The sequence below is a fragment of the Erpetoichthys calabaricus genome, chromosome 1 (assembly GCF_900747795.2).
Source record: "Erpetoichthys calabaricus chromosome 1, fErpCal1.3, whole genome shotgun sequence".
NCBI classification, from domain to species: Eukaryota; Metazoa; Chordata; class Cladistia; order Polypteriformes; family Polypteridae; genus Erpetoichthys; species Erpetoichthys calabaricus.
The window spans coordinates 146722184-146742441 of record NC_041394.2 but is presented as its reverse complement, the minus strand read 5'-3'; positions in this window follow the sequence as shown (position 1 = coordinate 146742441).

Below are 20258 nucleotides of genomic sequence, written 5' to 3'. Positions count from 1 at the left end.
GTGGCAAGAGCAGTAAATATATGGTACAATTCTTTATAATCAGATTATATTTTGAAAATCCTATAAATCATCTTGCCTTGCAGGAGGTGACCAGTCAATAATAGCTTCAATTTTGGCTGTTCCCTTTGATAATTCTTTATATAAACTGGAAAACAACATACTTTTGATAGTCTGGGAAAAAACACTAACATTTAATTGGTAAGATCCTTGGAACATGTGAAAAAATACAAAACAATGAATGAGTAAAATGCTATTAATCTACAAGGCATGCTGAAGCATTCATAGTGTCCAGTTGTTGTCTTTATTTCTTCTCTTTGTGATCTAAATCAGATTAAATAGATTATTTGCTTATAGGTACAGCTGAAATCCAATTTAGTGAAGAAGACTGAATGGCCAACTTGGTTCAGTGAGGGATTTATTAAAGGAAGTTTATATTTATTTAATGCAGTAATTTTCTTAATTCCCTATAATTTATACAAAGTCTTAAAAAGACATTTTTCTTTGACGAGAAATAAAAAACAGCTGTTATGGGACTGCTAGAAGGGCAAATACATACATTATATAACTTCAACTATAATTCTGCGTATAGAGTAAACACATATCCCTTGAGTAATAAAGCTCTAAGTGAAAGCTCTATACAACAGTCGTAATTCTGATGGAACAGTTTGACAAGGCTTGTGGTTTTCTTTTCTGAACATACAATATATAAAAGATTGGATTATTTTGTAAATAAAGAAGTTCAGGAACATTTTCATTTTACATAATATAAGAAAAGCTCTCCTGTTTATTTCCATATGTGTGTCAATTAATATTCTGTTTTTAGCAATGTAACAACCCATATATGATATTTTGTTCTAATAACTGAATTTGTATTGTTAGTCGCATTGGAGTAGGTGTAGAGATATTGGGTATTATGACATGAAGGAGCCCACCTGGAGACAAAGAGACATGGCTGAGGAACAGAGAGATGCAGGGCATGATAAAAGGTATAAAATGAGGCAAAAGAGGACATGGTGCCTGGGTTAGATTGCTAGCGTCAGTGAACATCAAGGTACTTTCAATGAGGTAATATCCAAACTTTGTTTCAATCTAAGCTTCTGTTTATTTTCAGAGAAGCCAGGGCATGCACCCAAATGTTAAATGGATGAAAACATACATCTTGAACAATTGATTCAGATCAGAGCCACACAGTAAGCTTCATGTCAGGTAGCTAATTGGCTTTTGGTTGCTACAGCTTTTGTTTTCTTAAGCCAGATGTGGTGCTTGTTCTCTCTTCTCCCCATGTGATGCGTCTCTGTCTCTCTCTCTCTATGCCAGTTATGATGCCTCTGACAATGCTTTTCAAATCCTTTTCCTTTATAGAGTGTCTTGGTGGCTAATCATGTAAAATTTAGTTTAATCAGCTGAAAATGGACAACTGATAATTTTCAATGGACTTGTTATTTATCAGTAAAGCTATTTTTAGCTACCTATTAGAAAATGTTTACATCAAGTTCTCAAGCACCTATTTCATATCTCCTTATAAGAATATACAGTACACGCTGATTAATTTATCTGAGCTTAAAAACATACACTTTAATAGTAATAACACTTTTTTATCATTTGACTTTATATTTGCATATCTTGAAATACTCTTCAATCTTTTTTGGATGCATCCCAGTGTTTCCTCTCTAGTATCATCCTCTGAGTCATTGTCATGTGTCTGCTTCTCCCTTGTTCATACAGTTTTTTCCACTCTAAAGCTGCATCTTATCTAAAAATATGGTATTCCTATATTAACACATCACATAAAACAAGTATTACAAATTTTGTTATGTTCACCCCAATACTTTGGACTCTTGTGTGCATGAGAGCTGACAACCAATGAGCGTTCAGATGGAAGTGCAACGTGCAATGTACAGAAGCTTTTCCCAACCTGTGGACCGTGGTAGCATTGCAGGTGGGTCTGATAAAGCAGTGCTGGAATCATGGGATAGATGGGCCCTTTCATTAGATTGGCTGGCCCAGCAATGACACAGCTGGGGAATGGCCAGTCGGAGAAAGCCGGCTAGTTGGCTGAGATCTCCAAGACTCTGACTGTATCTGGCTTGTTTGACTCCTTTTCTGCAATCTGGTTGTGGTTCTACAGTTAACTGATGGACAGATATTGTTGTTTTTCATTTATGGTAATTAGTTTCAACTTTGTTTGTAATGTATTTTAGCAAGTCTGCATTCTTATATGTGGTAGTTCTGTATTTAGTGTGTGGTGTAATCTATTCTTGCATTGTGCCTTGAGAGTTGTCATGGTGCTCTGTGCCTGCACTTGTTAAGGAATACTGTGCAAGAACAAAGTAGTCTGTACTATTGTGTTGTATTTCTGCAGTGGCAATTATAGATTGGCCATCTAGCTCTGTGAAGAGGATTACTTGTGTTCTGTTTTGTGTGTTGTATTTACCCCATTTTTTGAAACCCATTGCACCTCCAACCTACCTGAATTGCCTTTCCCATAATTAGTTCCATTTGTTTTTTAAAACTTTTTTCTTTTCTTCAAAAAACAGGGCCTTTTAAAGCCAATTGAGGAATTCCTTGTGTGACTTTGAGCTGCTTTTGTTGTCTGCATTATACCCCAGACTAAGCTCTGTCTCCCTGACACTGGTTCATTGATCGTGCTCAGTTCATAGCAGCTGCATCTCAGGTGGATCATGGCCAATCCTAGACGACCTTCCTAACCCCTGCTCTAGTGATTATACTTGATTCACCAAGAAGGATAAGCATTGAAGATCGTGCTTGATTCACCTAACGCTCTGATGCTGTGGTGATCTTGCAGGAGACAAGCTTTGTCGATCATGCTCAATTTACCAAGGGGGAGAACCCTACTCCCCCTGCTCAGGAGGACTCCACACCTAGTGGTTCGTAAATACTGCCACGTAAAAAACTGCATCATGACACCACAAGGGTTGGGAAACACTACGGTACAAGGTTTTAGACTGCACACGCAAGTAAGAGGATTGTTTGTCCAAAAATGTGTGTATTTGTACCATTGAAAAGAAAGGCTGAGGCGGAGGCTCAACTCACCATACTTGAGAAATGCTGGTATAGCCACAGGTAATATGTTAATTGGCTGTCAAAGTGCGTCGCGCTCACAATACTTTGGAAACTTGATACTGTATTGCAAAGTCATGATGGAGTCATGTAATCTTCTGTCATTACTAGTCATGCAATCTATCTAACATTCTCAAAGTGACAAGATCCAGCAACTGCAGCCATTAAGTGTGAGATGCTAACTGACTCAAAGTCCTATAATGTGACACCACTGCAAAGAACTACAACTTGGATGAGCATTATCTAACATTGTTTTGCCTTTCGAATGGTTTACCTGCTAATAAAGAAATAGTAAATATGATTTTAGCCAGATATTTTCATAAATATATTGTAACTTAAAAAATAAGATTACATTCATTAAAGTCAGTACATGACTTTACATTTCCTGAAAACTAATGTGGATGTGGTAAAGAAAAGCACTTCAGAGAATTTCAGTGTGCTTTACATCCCTGGCAAGTAGATGTAGTTATTTGGCCCATGGAAAGAAACCATCAGAATGTATGTACTTCAGAACAAAAGTGACACTGGACGTATTATCCTGAGAAATGATATTCACTATATGATGCAATTGGGAGGGATGCTATGTAACTAATTCCTTCTCATTTATCATGGCAACAGAACGTGGTGATGTGTTGCATGTTGGTTTGACATGCATGTAGGTGTTTCACTTTACACTGTTCATGTGATATAACTGCTACTACTGCTACTACTAAACTACTACTACTACTACTAGTGCTATTACCGTCTCCAGGTCCAGCATAAAGTTATAAGACAGGAGCTTGAAGTCAGGAGAGGAGCAGATACAAGGGTTCTGCTGGCAGAGACAAAGAGGAAGTCAAAAGATTGACTAAGTAAAATTTAGAAGGTGGAAAGCAGTGACCTAAAACTGTTCTTACTTGTGTAAGTGACCGAGCCACCACAAGAGTCCTAGTCAGAATGGAAGTCATTGAAAGGCCCACGGTGGCATAGTGTTGTTGTTTTTTTTTTATTTCTTGCATTTTCATTACAGTCATGCCTTTTGTGAAACCTTCCCTTGCAAGTTTCACATTTTATAAATTACTCTTTGGGACTTCCTTGGTGTCTTTCTGGTTACTCCAGAGTGTCCCCAGTTTGACAATATGAAGTATCAAGAGTATGTAGAAACAAAGATAAGACAGCCATAATACCATACTATATGTATTTGTTATGATTCAGACATAAATATATTTTACTGTCCTGTATTAATTTTTTTCAGAGTTTATAGACATTTTGAGAAAGTTTTGGACATCAAAGCCTCTCTCAGTATTGTTATTTTTATAAGTCTCTAGACAAATGAAACATATTGTTATCATTATGTGTTTGTTTTACCACAATGCTATGTTATTTTTCATGGGTACTGCCATGTTGTTTTTCTCATTGAGATGATGTCAGGCATGGCTCTTTGGGGTATGTCCTGGACGTCTTGTCATGTAACACCATCAGCACAGCACTTGCTCTTTGACATCTCAGATTGTTCTTATTATTTATCAATATGTTTGTCTTTTCTAGTGATTTATAATGTAAGAATTATAACAAGCATCATCTGGAGAGTTTGCCTAATGATTTTGGTTTTGGTTCATGGTTCTCTCCTTCTTCTGGTTTTAACATATGCTACGTTTAAGGTTTTGATGTATCTCCTGATCCCCTTTTTACCAGCTTCTTTTTGTAATTGGGGAAATTTGGCTTTTAAAAAAGCCCTAGGCCTATACCAGTGGTCCCCAACTCCTATCCTAGAGGACCACAGTGGCTGCAGGTTTTCATTCTAACCCTTTTCTTAATTAGTGACCGGTTTTTGCTGCTAATTAACTTCTCTTGAATTCATTTTAATTGACTTGTTTTTTAAGATTTGTTCCCCTGAATTTCTTCATCGTTCCTCTGAATTGCTACATTTCTTCCCTTAAATGGCACCCAAACAGAAGTGAAATGTGAAGTGAGTGAGCCAAATGAAGACCAACTAAGTCAGGGCCTCAAACTCCAAACAATTTCACTCCAACCAGTTGCTTAATTAGGCGCTGAGTCTTGTTGTTAATTAAACCCATTCTTTAATTCAATGGCTTGTTGCTGCTCTCATTGTGTAATAGCAGACATTTCCGAAATTGTTGATTTTTCTCTTTTCTAAGAGCACTGTGAAAATGTTTTGGGGACCTGAGCAGATCAACATTCCTGAGACCTTCATCTTCCTTTATTTTCAGATATTGAATTATGGACACAGTTTGATGGTCATGTTCTGCCTCATTTGGTATCTCATTATTGTTTGGCTGCTAATTAATGAAAAAGAATCAATTAAGGGACCTGAGTCTTCAAGAGCTAGTCAATTAAATTAGTTCAAAAGAAGTTAATTAGCAGCAAAAACAGGTCACTAATTAAGGAAAGTGTTAGAATGAAAAACTGCGGCCGCGGTGGTCCTCCAGGATTGGAGTTGGGGACCCCCTGGTCAGTTTGGAAAAGTTTTTTTTTTAATCCCATTGCCATTTTTCTTTGCAGCAGTACAGTATTAGCTCATTAAATATGCAATTGTAATATGCAATTTCTGTTTTCGTCAGTTACTCATTTTTCTGATGATATGAACTCAGTACTTGATTGTAGAACTTGAGACATGAAGCATGGTAATAAATTCACATTAGATGTTTAAAAACATATTGAATGAGATAGTAAGCATTTAAATCATAAACTAAAATTATGCTAGAAATACAAATAAAGGTCTCATCTTAGAAAAACTGAGACCACAAATATCTACAACAAAAGGGACAAACAAAAATCTTAACCAAAATTGGTGCAAAGTAAAATCCCTATTTCCCAAACTTTTGTTTTTAATTTTATCTTTTCAGTAACAAATTCTTTAAAAAATCATCTCACTGTAAACAAAGCTCAGATTATAGTTGCATACAGTATAATGCATGCACCTAAAAAGGCAATGGCCAATATAATATCACCATACAACCCAATGTGGTGACACAACCTCAAGATTTGCAGGAGTATTCTGTGTGTTCTCAAGAGAATCGCAAGATCCACACAGTGCAAAGATCAACAGATAAATAAAATTGATCTAAAACAAGCCAAATTAATTAATGTAAAATGTTGAAACAGCATGCGTATACATCTAGATTCTCAATGTTTCATTTTATTTTATTTGCATTTTTAATTCATACAGTATCTTTAATCATATGGACTAAATATGGCCTGCACACTAATATGCTGCACACTAATGCTCTGCATGCCCCAGTTTTTATTTATGAAACTATTGGTGTGTACAATATTCGGATACTGTATCTCTCAATAGTAGATGTCATTTTTAAAAGGTTGCTACATCTTTAAGATGTGTATTATGAGATAATACCTTAAGAGGACCAGCTGTGATCCAAAATTGAATTAACAGATTTGAATTCAGTTGTCTGTAAATTGCTTAAATAAATAAGAGGCACAAATTAGGGATTATGCTGTGTAAACTCCACACAGACGTCCACTGAGAAATAGTGATAAGTGCACCGCAATGCATTTGTTTTGCCTCGAGTTCAGTGAAAATGCCAAAATGTTCATGAAATTTAGTCAAATGTATTGATGTCAACGGGTAAGGACAAACTAAATTAGTTTTGAGTGGGTTATAAAGATGAAATCATCTTTTAAGTGTCCCTGGGAGCTAGGGAAGCAGATACAAACTATGCTTGACTGACTATTGTGGCCAAAAATGTTACCTGAGCTGTGCGTCAGCAGTGGCCATCTTGTATTCCTAAAATAAAATTATAGTCCACATCCTTTATCTCTCTTTGTGTCTTCTGAACTCCTATCACTATGACTAACTAACACTTGTAAAATCTGTGATGCAAGGGATTATATACTCAAGGTCTGTCTGTGTCACTACCCGATCTGTGCTACATAGCAAGGAGCATTACATGTTCAATCTATGCAGAACAATGAAGTTTTTTCATAATATTCTCAGTATGGTTGGCTAATGTTTCCCTGCGAGAATCAAAACATCGGGTTCATAGACAACTGGGACCTCTTCTGGGAGAGGCCTGGTCTGCATCCAAATAGATTTGGCACCCGGGTCCTCTCCAAAAACATCGCTAAGGTAATTCGTCTCTCTTGACTGTCTATTTCTACTCCTAACCCTTTCTGTAATGCTTTGCTAGGACATGATAATTCTTTAACAAAGTCTTCTGCAAAAGTGCACTGCATTACTACTGTAATAACTAATCTCAATGCATGTAAAAAATCCAGGCAGTGCGGCATAAACATGAATAATTTAATTACAATTACACCTTTAGATGAACAATGTATTAAATCTATAAAAACAGACTATAGCTTAAATAAAACATACTCACAGAGTGTTAAAAATAACTTAATTTCTATTTCAAATACCCATAAAATTCAGCTCTGCTCCTCCGATACATTAAATATGGCACTATTAAATGTTAGAGCATTAATCAACAAGACGTTTTTCATCAACGATCTTATTAGTGATAGAAAAATTGATTTTATTGCACTAAGTGAAACGTGGCTTAGCTCAGATGGTGCGGCTGTTTTAATTGAATCTGCACCTCTGAATTACAGCTTTACTCATGCGGATCACCAGGGAAAGAAAGGTGGCAGTTTAGCAAACATTTACTCATGCCGGTTAAAGTGTAAAGATGTCAGTTTTGGTAAATTCAAGTCCTTTGAGTATCTTGCCATTGTTATTCATGGAGATTCTCATGTTCTAGTATTATCCGTGTATAGACCTCCTAAATTTAATGCATCTTTCTTTGAGGAATTCTCAGACTTGGTGTCAATTTTAATTACGAACTATGATGCGCTCCTAATAGTTGGTGACTTTAACTTTCATATCAATAATCAGTGTGACCAAAAAGTAAAAGAATTCATGAACCTCCTGGACTCTTTTGATTTGAGACAGCTCGTTAATCAGCCTACACATAAAGCAGGCCATACGTTAGACTTAGTAATTACCAAAGGACTAAAAGTTGATGTAAAGTAGATCATTGATATTGGTCTATCAGACCATTTTCTTTTACTATTTAATATAGAAATATTGATAGAAAACATTCATGAGAAGCATATTGTTAAAAAATGCTTCTTTGTTTCATCAGCAGCTTTAACACTTACAAACATTCTAAGCAATCAGTCCGTTTATAGTGCTAACTACAATAGCAAGGATAATGTAAATAGTAAGGTGGAAAAATTTAATACTAAGGTGAGATCTGCTGCTGACATAGTTGCACCTGAAAAGACAGTTAAAAAATCTTCTAACATTGTTATACCATGGAAGACCCAAAGAGTGTCTAATTTAAATAGAACATGCCGGAGAGCTGAGCGTAAATGGAGAAAAACTAAACTAACTATCCACTATGAGATATTGAAGGTTAAAATAACACAATACAATAACACAGCCCGTCTTGAGAGGCGCTGCTATTTCTCTAGAATAATAAATAGCAATGCTAGTAATCCCAGAGTCTTATTCTCTACGATTGATTGTCTGCTAAACCCAGCTAACTCAATGGATTGCCTCCAGAATACTTCCAGTGAAACTGGAGGCTATTGCTGTATTTTTCAATCAAAAAAATTAATGATATTAGAAATAATATAGTATATCTCCCCAACACTGCGCATCCTCTTAAGCCCCAGTACTCCATTATAAACAAATTAAACTCTTTCACCAGGATAGATTTACCTGATTTACATAAAATAATTTCTCCACTGAGACCCTCCACCTGCGTCCTTGACCCAATACCAATAAGTTTTTTCAAAGAAGTATCAGGCGTGCTAATTGATAGTATTCTTGACATAGTAAATTCATCATTAGATACGGGAGTCTTCCCAGACTGTCTTAAGACTGCTGTCGTTAAACCCCTACTCAAGAAAAATAATCTCGACCCCTCTGCTTTTGAAAATTTTAGACCCATCTCTAACCTGCCTTTCTTAAGTAAAATTCTAGAGAAGGCAGTCATTATGCAGCTAAATGACCACCTCAATAAACACACTATTCTTGATAAGTTTCAGTCGGGTTTCAGAACAAATCACAGAACAGAAACTGCACTCGTTAAAGTAGTAAATGACTTGCGGGTAAATGCAGACAGAGGCCATTTATCTGTTCTCATCCTCTTAGAACTGAGTGCCGCATTTGACACCATTAATCACAATATTCTTAGAAATCGCCTTAGTTAATGGGTGGGCCTCTCTGGCAGTGTCTTCAATTGGTTTAAATTCTACCTGGCAGGTAGAAAATTCTTTGTTAGTAGTGGTAATTATACTTCAAAGACACATGATATTCTATATGATGTTCCACAAGTCTCCATCCTGGGTCTGCTGCTCTTTTCTATCTACATGCTTCCGTTAGTTTAGATTATCTTGGGGCATAACGTGAGCTACCACAGCTATGCTGATGACATGCAGCTGTATTTATCAATAGCACCTGATGACCCCGACTCTGTTGTCTCACTAACACAATGTCTTACTTGTCTTTCTAAATGGATGAATAGTAATTTTCTCAAGCTAAATAAAGAGAAAACAGAAATTTTAGTGATTGGCAATAATGGATATAATGAGGTTATTAGAAATAAACTTGATGCATCAGGATTAAAAGTCAAGACGGAGGTGAATAATTTAGGGGTAACTGTTGACTCTGACCTGAATTTTAAATCACATATTAATTAGATCACTAGGACAGCATTTTTTCACTTAAGAAATATAGCAAAAGTTAGACCTCTTATATCATTGAAAGATGCTGAGAAATTAGTTCACGCTTTTGTTTTCAGTCGACTAGATTACTGTAACGCACTCCTCTCAGGACTACCTAAAAAAGACATAAATCGTTTGCAATTAGTGCAGAATGCAGTTGCTAGAATCCTAACTAGGAAAAGAAAATCCGAGCACATTTCTCCAGTTTTGATGTCACTACACTGGTTACCTGTGTCATTCAAAATTGACTTTAAAATACTGCTTATGGTTTACAAAGCCTTAAATAATCTCACTCCATCTTATATATCGTAATGTCTGACACCTTATATTCCAAATCGTAACCTTTGATCCTCAAATGAGTGTCTGCTTAGAATTCCAAGAGCTAAACTTAAAAGAAGTGGTGAGGCGGCCTTCTGCTGTTATGCACCTAAAATCTGGAATAGCCTGCCAATAGGAATTCGCCAGGCTAATACAGTGGAGCACTTTAAAAAACTGCTGAAAACACATTACTTTAACATGGCTTTCTGTTAACTTCATTTTAGTTTAATCCTGATGCTCTGTATGTTCAATTCATAATAATAACTATTCATGGGGGCTCTAAAATCCGTACTAACCCTTACTCTCTCTTCTGTTTTTTTTTCCCGGTTTTCTGTGGTGGTGACCTGCACCACCACCACCTAATCAAAGCACCATGATGTTCCTACATTGATAGATTAAGCCAGAAGTCTACATGACCATCATCATCAAGTCCTTCCATGAGAACCCTAAATACAAAGAGGACTGGATGGTCTCGTGGCCTGGAAACCCTGCAGATTTTTTTTTTTTCTCTCCAGCCGTCTGGAGTTTTTTTTCTGTTTTTTCTGTCCTCCGTGGCCATCGGACCTTACTCTTATTCTATGTTAATTAGTGTTGTCTTATTTTAATTCTTACTTTGTCTTTTTTTTCTCTTTTCTTCATCATGTAAAGCACTTTGAGCTACATTATTTGTATGAAAATGTGCTATATAAATAAATGTTGTTGTTGTTGTTGTTGAAATGAAATGTTGTATGCTTTTCTTTTTAGTTAAACGCACAAGGGCTGCCAATCTGGCTGGATAACCAATTTGGTAGCGATATCCCACATGTGTGTATGTGCTGTAAATTATTTACACATGTGTAAAGCTGATCAGGCACATTACACACGCATTACAGTTCTGCGCATGCATGACACAAATTAGACAGTGTCACACATATGTGCGTGGGAGGCAGCTAAAGGGCCTGAATGAGAGTAGTTCCACACCAGACCAGGGGGTGGCACAGTGCTATGACTCTTTATCTCACTTCTCTGCAGACCTGTTATGGGAAATTCCGCCTGGCCTTGATGACATCACTTCTGGTTCTGGGCCTAATGACGCCACTTCCAGTTCCACCCCATTGATGACGTCACTTCCGGTCCCGGCCCTGATAACACCACTTCCAGTTCCGGACCCATTGAAGATGTCACTTCCTCTGCTTGCCGTTAAAATCGCCATTTTGATCACCTCAAATCAGTTCTATTGTGGAGTCTAACCTGTAATACATTTATTCAGCCAATTCTACAGCCAGGAAATCAATATATGGGTGGCTGCCCCAAACCTTTTGTGTCTGTTTGTCAAGTTTATGACAACAGGTAGAGCAGATCGGGTGGTGACATCCCCATCCACCATGGCTCTATGGTTCTGTGATGTTATGCTGACCTTTCAAAGCATCATAGAGAGCTGGGATAAAACGTTTGTCTAAACCAGTCACATGGCAAATTTTCACAGAAAAAATAAGCAAACAAGGACGCCCCAAAAAACCAGCAAATTTGCTGTGAAAAACACTTTGGCAACTCTACTGAGAAACTAGATCTGTGCTAACTACTGTATTCTGGATGAAACCATATCATAGATAATTAAAAAAAACAATTAAAGACCCAAAACAATGCTTAATATAGAGATATGACAAGATAACTCTAGTAAAAAAAGAACAAATGGATAGCACAGTTCAATACCACTGACAGATTGAGGAGATCGTTCCTCCCCCTAACTATGCGACTCTTCAGTTCCACCCGGGGGGGTAAACGTTAACATTTAACATTATACAAAGTTATTGTCTTTTTTTTTTTCACCTGCATTATTATCATTCTTTAATTTAATATTATTTATTGTATCAGTATGCTGCTGCTGGAAAATGTGAATTTCCCATTGGGATTAATAAAGTATCTATCTATCTATCTATCTATCTATCTATCTATCTATCTATCTATCTATCTATCTATCTATCTATCTATCTATCTATCTATCTATCTATCTATCTATCTATCTATCTATCTATCTATATGATATGAAAAATCTGGGCATTTGTACCGCAGCAGAGGCATTGTTTAATTAATATAATAAACTCAGCTTCCAGTTTAAGTAGATTTTTATTATTACAGACATAAATATGTTAACTAAATGTTCAACTAGTCCCTGCTATGTGAAACACTTACTCAACATGAACTTGAATTATACTGGATGATTTTATTGTAAATATCCACATGCTGGTTAAGTTAATTGGCCATTCCAAAATGATCCTTTATGAGTGTGGGTGAGTGATCCCTTCAACAGACTGGTTTCTTTCCTTGTTTGCAGCACTGCCAGAATAGGCTCTATGACCCTGACTTGGGTTATGGTTGAGAATGCTATGTTACTGTATATATCCCAGACCACCGTTTGTGAAGCCATGCTGTCTCCTCAAGCATGCTTTTCCTCCATTAGACATCTGTTTCATTCAGTTTTTTGCCCACCTGTCCATTACGTGACCTGACAAAGTATTAACCTCAGGTAAAATTCTCTCTAAGAAAACTAGAATGACAAATCTTATGTTTCATATTTTGGATATCCATGTAAGCGAAATTTTCCTTTAAGGACATGAGGTGTTGTTGTAACCCACCACTGTTAAATAGCTGTGGGTTACTACAAACTACTCATCATCTCACCCTCAAGTCTGGAACAGCCCCGCTTGTTCTTGATCACTTCTGTCATTACTTCATATTGCACAGACAGTGCAAATCTAATATGGTTTGTTTCGGGGCTGATATAATATTGAGTACCTGAAATTCAGTAATGACAGTGAAATGCTTTTAGAGTAATGCTTGGGTACATAGAGTGTCTAACCTACCCTGTAGCTATTTCAGAGTTTTATGGACAAGCAATGTACCGAAAAAAGAAAATTCAAAGCCGTCATACTCATCAAATAAGAGTAAACAATGGAAAAGTCAGCAGGGGCTTGGCAAGCTAATCATTTTACAAAAAGAAGTCTTTATGAAGCTCAATCATTTTTTTTTTCAACCCTAATCCCCTAAGGAATCCCAAAGTACTTTAAAAAGATTAGGGACAAGTACCGCAGACTGAACGTTTCTTGACTGGATTAGATTTTTTTTTCCTCCCAACTGTCTTTTTCAGTAGGCACCAAAGGGATAGTATGAGGGAATCAACCAGATAAAGGAGTTGCTCTTTGCATGCCTTATGAAGACAGGACTTGAACCCCAAAGTTCTTTGTGTGTTTACAAAAAGTTAACAATCAGTTCTCTTGGTCAGGAAAAGGAAACCCTTAGTTTAGCCTAGGAAATGAAGAGCAAACTTTGGGCTTAGATACAGGAGTAGCTGGAAACCTAGCAAATACTAGGGGACATAAGGGTGTTTCTTGTCTAATCAGTCTTGTAATCAGACCCAGCAATATCCATTTACTGCACATTTTTATCCCAGTCACGGTGACTGAGCCAGTATCAGGCAGTGTTATGTTTTACATATCTAAATGAATGCAAGGAAATATGCTGAACAGTCTCATCGTGATACTCATACTATAATAGCATCTAAATTACATTGTCACCTCAGACTGATCTGTGCTAGTGAGTTAATTCATTTTGAAATTCTGCAGACTTCTGTCACTCAAACACTCATAAATGTGAGTTTCTTTTTTGATTAAGCAACTTGGAACCAGTGACTAAAAAGCTATAAAAACTGTTATGTCCTGTATAAGACAACAGTTAAACATAGAACTGTAGCTGAGTTTCTGCGATTTTTCTAAAATTATGCAGCTACTAGAAATATTTCGCATGACAGGTACACTAGAAATTCCACAGTCCAGGTACCTTCATTTTTAAAGTTTTTGTGAAATTCCAAGCAAAAACAGTTCACATAACATGAAGAGAAAAATTGATAATATACATACAACAATAACATCATATCTGAGATGCTGGATCGCTCAGCGGGTGGTGGAAACTTAAAGCCGACGGTCTCTGAAGCAGAAAGCACTTAAGTAACAACTGAAAATGGAGAAAATGACATCAATACTAAACGTAAGTTCTATCTGCTCTCTGCCCGTTGAGGGCACGTTTATATGTTGTGTGTCCTGCAGCATGTACAGTTCAGTTTTTCTGGCCGACAGTGTAGACAGCTTCACCTGCCAAAAGTGTTTAGTTAATTTAGAGTTGGTCAGGAAAATACGCGAATTGGAGGACCGCGTTAAGAATCTGATAGCGATTAGGCAAACCGAAAATTGGATCAACTCGGTTTGTTTAGACAATTTGGTTACTTCTGATTAGGCTTCAGTCTCTCCTGGTCCCACTGTAGTCAGTGCACAGCCGAAGTCAGCAGCACCAATTCAGCCACAGGGTGAGTGGGTAACGGTAAGACGGGGGTCTAAGAATCCAAAATGTAGTTCCCCGGCACCCAGGTCACCAATTCAGACCCAGAACAGATTCTCAGCGCTCCGCAGCGCGCCTGTGGAAACTGAGAATAAGAAAGTGCTCATAATTGGCGATTCCATAGTGCGGAATGTTAGAATTCCAAACTGTGTCAAACCAGCAGTTAATGTTAAGTGCCTCGCAGGGGCCAAGATTTCTGGCATAGAGGCCGCATTGGACCATGTCGCCGACGATGAAGTATCTACCTTATTGCTGCATGTCGGCACTAATGATATTTAATCACAGCAATCTGAGGTATTAAAGAGGAACTTCATCTCTCTATGCATCAAAGCCAAAAGAAAATGTCGGAATTTAGTTGTATCTGGCCCCTTACCAAGATTCCATAGAGGGGATGTGATTTATAGCAGATTGCATTCCCTTCACTGCTGGCTAGAAACCTGGTGTGCAAACAAAAGCATAGCGTTTGTGAACAATTGGAATGATTTTTGGGAAAGGCCTGGATTTTTCAGAAGAGGTGGTCTTCTTCCTAACTGGAGGGGATCTTATGTATTATCCCAAAATATGGCAGCAAAACTGCCTGGTTGACTGATTAGAGCACCATCCAGGCCGCAGTCATGTGATCTTAAATCACAGGCTGTTGTTTATCCCACCTGTTACTTTCCTGAAGCTGTTACCCATAATCCTTGTCATGGGGCATCCAGTAAATTTAGTCTTGATACAGACCTTAAATTAATTGATAACCAAAAAATAAGGTGTATAATTAGACCAAGGGATAAAACCAGACCCTCCACCAGGGGCATCTGTAATAAAAATTTACTTCAAATTAAAACAAAAAATATATCAGCAGTTCAGAAAGAACCATGCAGTTTTAAATGCTGCTTATTGAACATTCACTCTCTTGGCACTAAAGCTGTTTTGGTAAATGATATTATATTAAGTACACCATATGAAGCGTCACCAGATGGCTACTTGTTCCTTCATAAGTCTAGAGATTTTGGTCGAGGAGGAGGACTTGGAATAATTCATTGTAACAAAATGCAAATCACTTCTAAAAATTTAGGCAACTTTACATCCTTTGAGGCATTCATTTTAAATACAGTAATCCCCTCGCTATATCGCGCTTCGCCTTTCGCGGCTTCACTCCATCGCAGATTTTATATGTAAGCATATTTAAATATATATCGCGGATTTCTGCGGACAATGGGTCTTTTAATTTCTGGTACATGCTTCCTCAGTTGGTTTGCCCAGTTGATTTCATACAAGGGACGCTATTGGCAGATGGCTGAGAAGCTACCCGGCTTACTTTTCTGTCTCTCTTGCGCTGACTTTCTCTGATCCTGACGTAGGGGGATTGAGCAGGGGGGCTGTTCGCACACCTAGACGATAAGGACGCTCGTCTAAAAATGCTGAAAGATTATCTTCACGTTGCTATCTTTTGTGCAGCTGCTTCCTGAAACGACATGCTGCACGGTGCTTCGCATACTTAAAAGCTCGAAGGGCACGTATTGATTTCTGATTGAAAAACAAACTCTGTCTCTCTCTCTCTCTCTCTCTTCCTGCTCCTGACGGAGGGGGTGTGAGCTGCCGCCTTCAACAGCTTTGTGCCGCGGTGCTTCGCATACTTAAAAGCAAACAGCCCTATTGATTTGTTTGCTTTCCTCTGTCTTTCTGACAGACTCTGCTCCTGACGCACACTCCTTTGAAGAGGAAAATATGTTTGCATTCTTTTAATTGTGAGATGGAACTGTCATCTCTGTCTTGTCATGGAGCACAGTTTAAACTTTTGAAAAAGAGACAAATGTTTGTTTGCAGTGTTTGAATAACGTTCCTGTCTCTCTACAACCTCCTGTGTTTCTGCGCAAATCTGTGACCCAAGCATGACAATATAAAAATAACCATATAAACATATGGTTTCTACTTCGCAGATTTTCTTATTTCGCGGGTGGCTCTGGAATGCAACCCCCGCAATGGAGGAGGGATTACTGTATTAAAACAGATTCCAACACAATTATAGTGCTAGTCTACAGACCACCAGGGCCGTATTCATTGTTCATGACTGAATTTAGCAACCTTCTATCTGATTTGGCTATAAATTATGATCATGTAGTACTGATGGGGGATTTTAATGTACACACTGATGTGGAAACTGACACTTTTAGCATATGTTTTACTTATTTGTTAAATTCAGTAGGATTTTGTCAGATTGTCAAAGGTCCAACTCATATTCATAACCACACATTAGATTTAATTATAACTTACAAAGTTGAAATTCAAAATTTAAATATCACTCCATTAAATGAAGTTATTTCCGATCACTACTTAATTACATTTGATTTAGTCCTGCCCTTGTCAACACACTCCCAGATTAAAACAAAGACAGTGCGACATCTAGATCGTAATTCTGCTTCAAAATTTATAGATACTTTGAGTAAGTCGAGTGTAACTACGGAAAACCATTCAGATCAGTTAACATCAAATGTAAACGTGGAAAACAATTTAGATCAGCTAACATCACATTATAATGTGACCTTGAGAGATGCTCTGGACACAGTGGCTCCCCTTAAAACAAAAGTGATCAAAGCACATAGAAGCTCTCCCTGGTTTAATGAAAACACTCGAGCTCTTAAATTAGAGTGTCGAAAACTGGAGCGCAGATAGAGAACAACAAAGCTACATGTCTTTCAAATTGCATGGACAGAGAGTGTTAATAAATATAAAAAAGCCCTCTTTAAAGCTCGCTCAGAATACTATTCTACATTAATAGATAACAATAATAAAAATCCTCGGGTACTGTTTAGAACAGTGGCTAAATTAACAAATGGAAATTCAGATCAACAGTGCAAAATACCAACAGATATTAACAGTACAGACTTTATGAACTTCTTCAATGAGAAAATTAAAAATATAAGATCCCAGATCTCTGCATCACACTACAAACCAAATACTGGCTTAGCAGACCCTGTCTCACATTGCATTCTGCACTTTAGTAATTTTAATCCTGTAACTGAGCAGGAAGTCTTAACTTTAATTTCTAAAATGAAGCCCACTACTTGTTCCCTAGATCCAGTGCCAACAAAACTAGTAAAAAGTGCAATGAATGTTCTTGCAGCACCTATTCTAAACATTACAAGTAGTTCATTACTGCATGGCGCAGTACCTGATACACTAAAAGGGTCAGTCATTAAACCATTACTTAAAAAGTCAGACCTAGACCCACACATACTAAATAATTATAGACCTATTTCAAATCTACCGTTTCTCTCTAAAATACTAGAAAAAGTAGTCGCCAATCAGCTTCAGTCACACCTTACACATTACAATTTATATGAGAAATTCCAGTCTGGTTTTCGCACTGGTCATAGTACAGAAATGGCACTAACGCGGGTTGTAAATGACATTCTGATATCCTCTGATGAAGGAAACTCCACTGTAATTATGTTGTTGGACTTAAGTGCAGCATCTGACACCATCGACCATTCTATTTTACTACACAGGCTAGAAAATGATGTTGGGCTTACAGGCACCGTGCTCGCTTGGTTTAGTTCTTATTTATCAAATCGATTCCAATATGTACAGAAATGTGCTGACAGTACACCATCAATATACACAGAAGTTCAATATGGTGTCCCGCAGGGCTCAGTACTGGGACCTTTACTGTTTTCACTTTACATGCTTCCACTGCGATCTCTCATTAGGAAACATAATGTTAATTTTCACTCGTATGCTGATGACACCCAGTTATACCTTTCATTTAAATCAGATGAAGTTTATCCGATGTTGTCTTTAATTAGTTGTGTTAGCGAATTAAAGGAGTGGATGAATGAGAACATCTTGTCTTTAAATACAGATAAAACAGAGATGTTAATTGTTGGAGGGAATGACGCTGATCATAACAATATTTTGTCATCTTTTAACTCAGTTGGAATCCCAATTAATTTTACTGAATCAGCCCGCAATCTAGGAGTTATCTTTGACTCTAGCATGTCATTTAAATCGCATATTACAAAGTTGTCCAAAACATGTTTCTTCCATCTTAAAAATGTTAGGAAATTAAGGCGCTTTCTAAATAAACAGGATTCTGAGAAATTAATTCATCCATTTATCCCTAGTAGGATTGACTACTGCAATGCAGTGTTCACTGGATGTTCAAACTGTTCTTTATACAGCCTCCAGTTAATACAAAATGCAGCTGCAAGAATTATTACAAGAACAAGAAAATACGAACACATAACTCCAGTTCTTAAATCCTTACACTGGCTCCAGGTTAAGTTTAAGGCAGATTTCAAAATCCTTCTTTTAACATATAAAGCATTAAATGGCCGATGTCCAGCTTACTTGTCTGAACTTATCATGACTTACAAACCAGAGCGCACATTAAGATCTCAAGATGCTGGTCTGCTTATGGTTCCAAGGATTAATAAAATAACAATGGGAGGTCGAGCTTTTAGTTACAGGGCCCCTAAACCGTGGAATGGTCTGCCTGGTACTATAAGAGATGCCCCTTTGGTCTCAGCTTTTAAATCCCGGCTGAAGACTCACTACTTCAGTTTAGCATATCCTGACTAGAGCTGCTGATTAACTGTACATACTGCATCTCTGTTGTTAGTCATTAGCACTAAAACATAAGTAACATGATAGTTAGAATTGGATATTAATCCTCACCTATTCTGTTTCTCTTCTCGGTACTCAAATGTAGCACTTGGTGCCATGGCCCACCTGTCAAGTTGTTTTGCCTGCCTAAGTTGAAGTCATCCCTGATGGAGGATCGCAGGAATCGTGAGAAAGAGGGGTCCTTTCATCGGATTGGCTGGCCCAACACTGTTTTAGCCGTGGAATGGCCAAATGGGGGAGGCAGCTTGATGGATGAGGTCTCCAGGAGTCTAAAATTATCTAAATCTTATTATGTGATATCATCTACTGCTCCGTACTTCTAAAAAAATTTTAAATTTTTTATTGAGGATTTGTTCTGTTTTGTGTATTGTACTGTATTGTATTGACCCCCTTCTTTTGACACCCATTGCACACCCAACCTACCTGGAAAGGGGTCTCTTTTTGAATTGCCTTTCCCAAGGTTTCTTCCATTTTTTCCCTACTAGGTTTTTTTGGGAGTTTTTCCTTGTCTTCTTAGAGAGTCAAGGCTGGGGGGCTGTCAAGAGGCAGGGCCTGTTAAAGCCCATTGCGGCACTTCCTATGTGATTTTGGGCTATACAAAAATAAACTGTATTGTATTGTATGCTACAGTTATGGGCTTTATATTCTAGTTACATTTCTTGAAATGAGTGTATTTTTTGCTATTTATGTTAATACTTATGTTGGTACTATACTGTATGTATGTTACTACATACCTTTTCCTCACAGTATGTGCATGTTTTTTTCTGTTAGCCCCCTTAAAACTGTTTCTTCCTTGCCACACAGCCACCCCTGTTGTAACTCCTTCTAAACATGAACAGAAGCCTAGTATTCTGTAAGTGCATGCTTCATTACTTTTACTCATAAACAGTAAGCTTTCTTAGTGCATAATTGTAATCGTATATATAATATTCTATTTAAACTCAAACACCATCACAATCAATTCAAAAGACGGACAACTTAACACTTCCTTATCAATGTCCATATTGTCATACTTGGCCGAATAGCCTACAATGTGAACTTTGCAACCTTGCTGAAAATGAAGAACTCTAGAGAGGCAACTTTTTAATTCTCCTCGTTTGGAAGATGATTTCGAAAAACCAAACATCCCATAATATTGATCGTACAATAAAACACGTAAGCTGGAATGACAAAAGTTCTCAGTCATG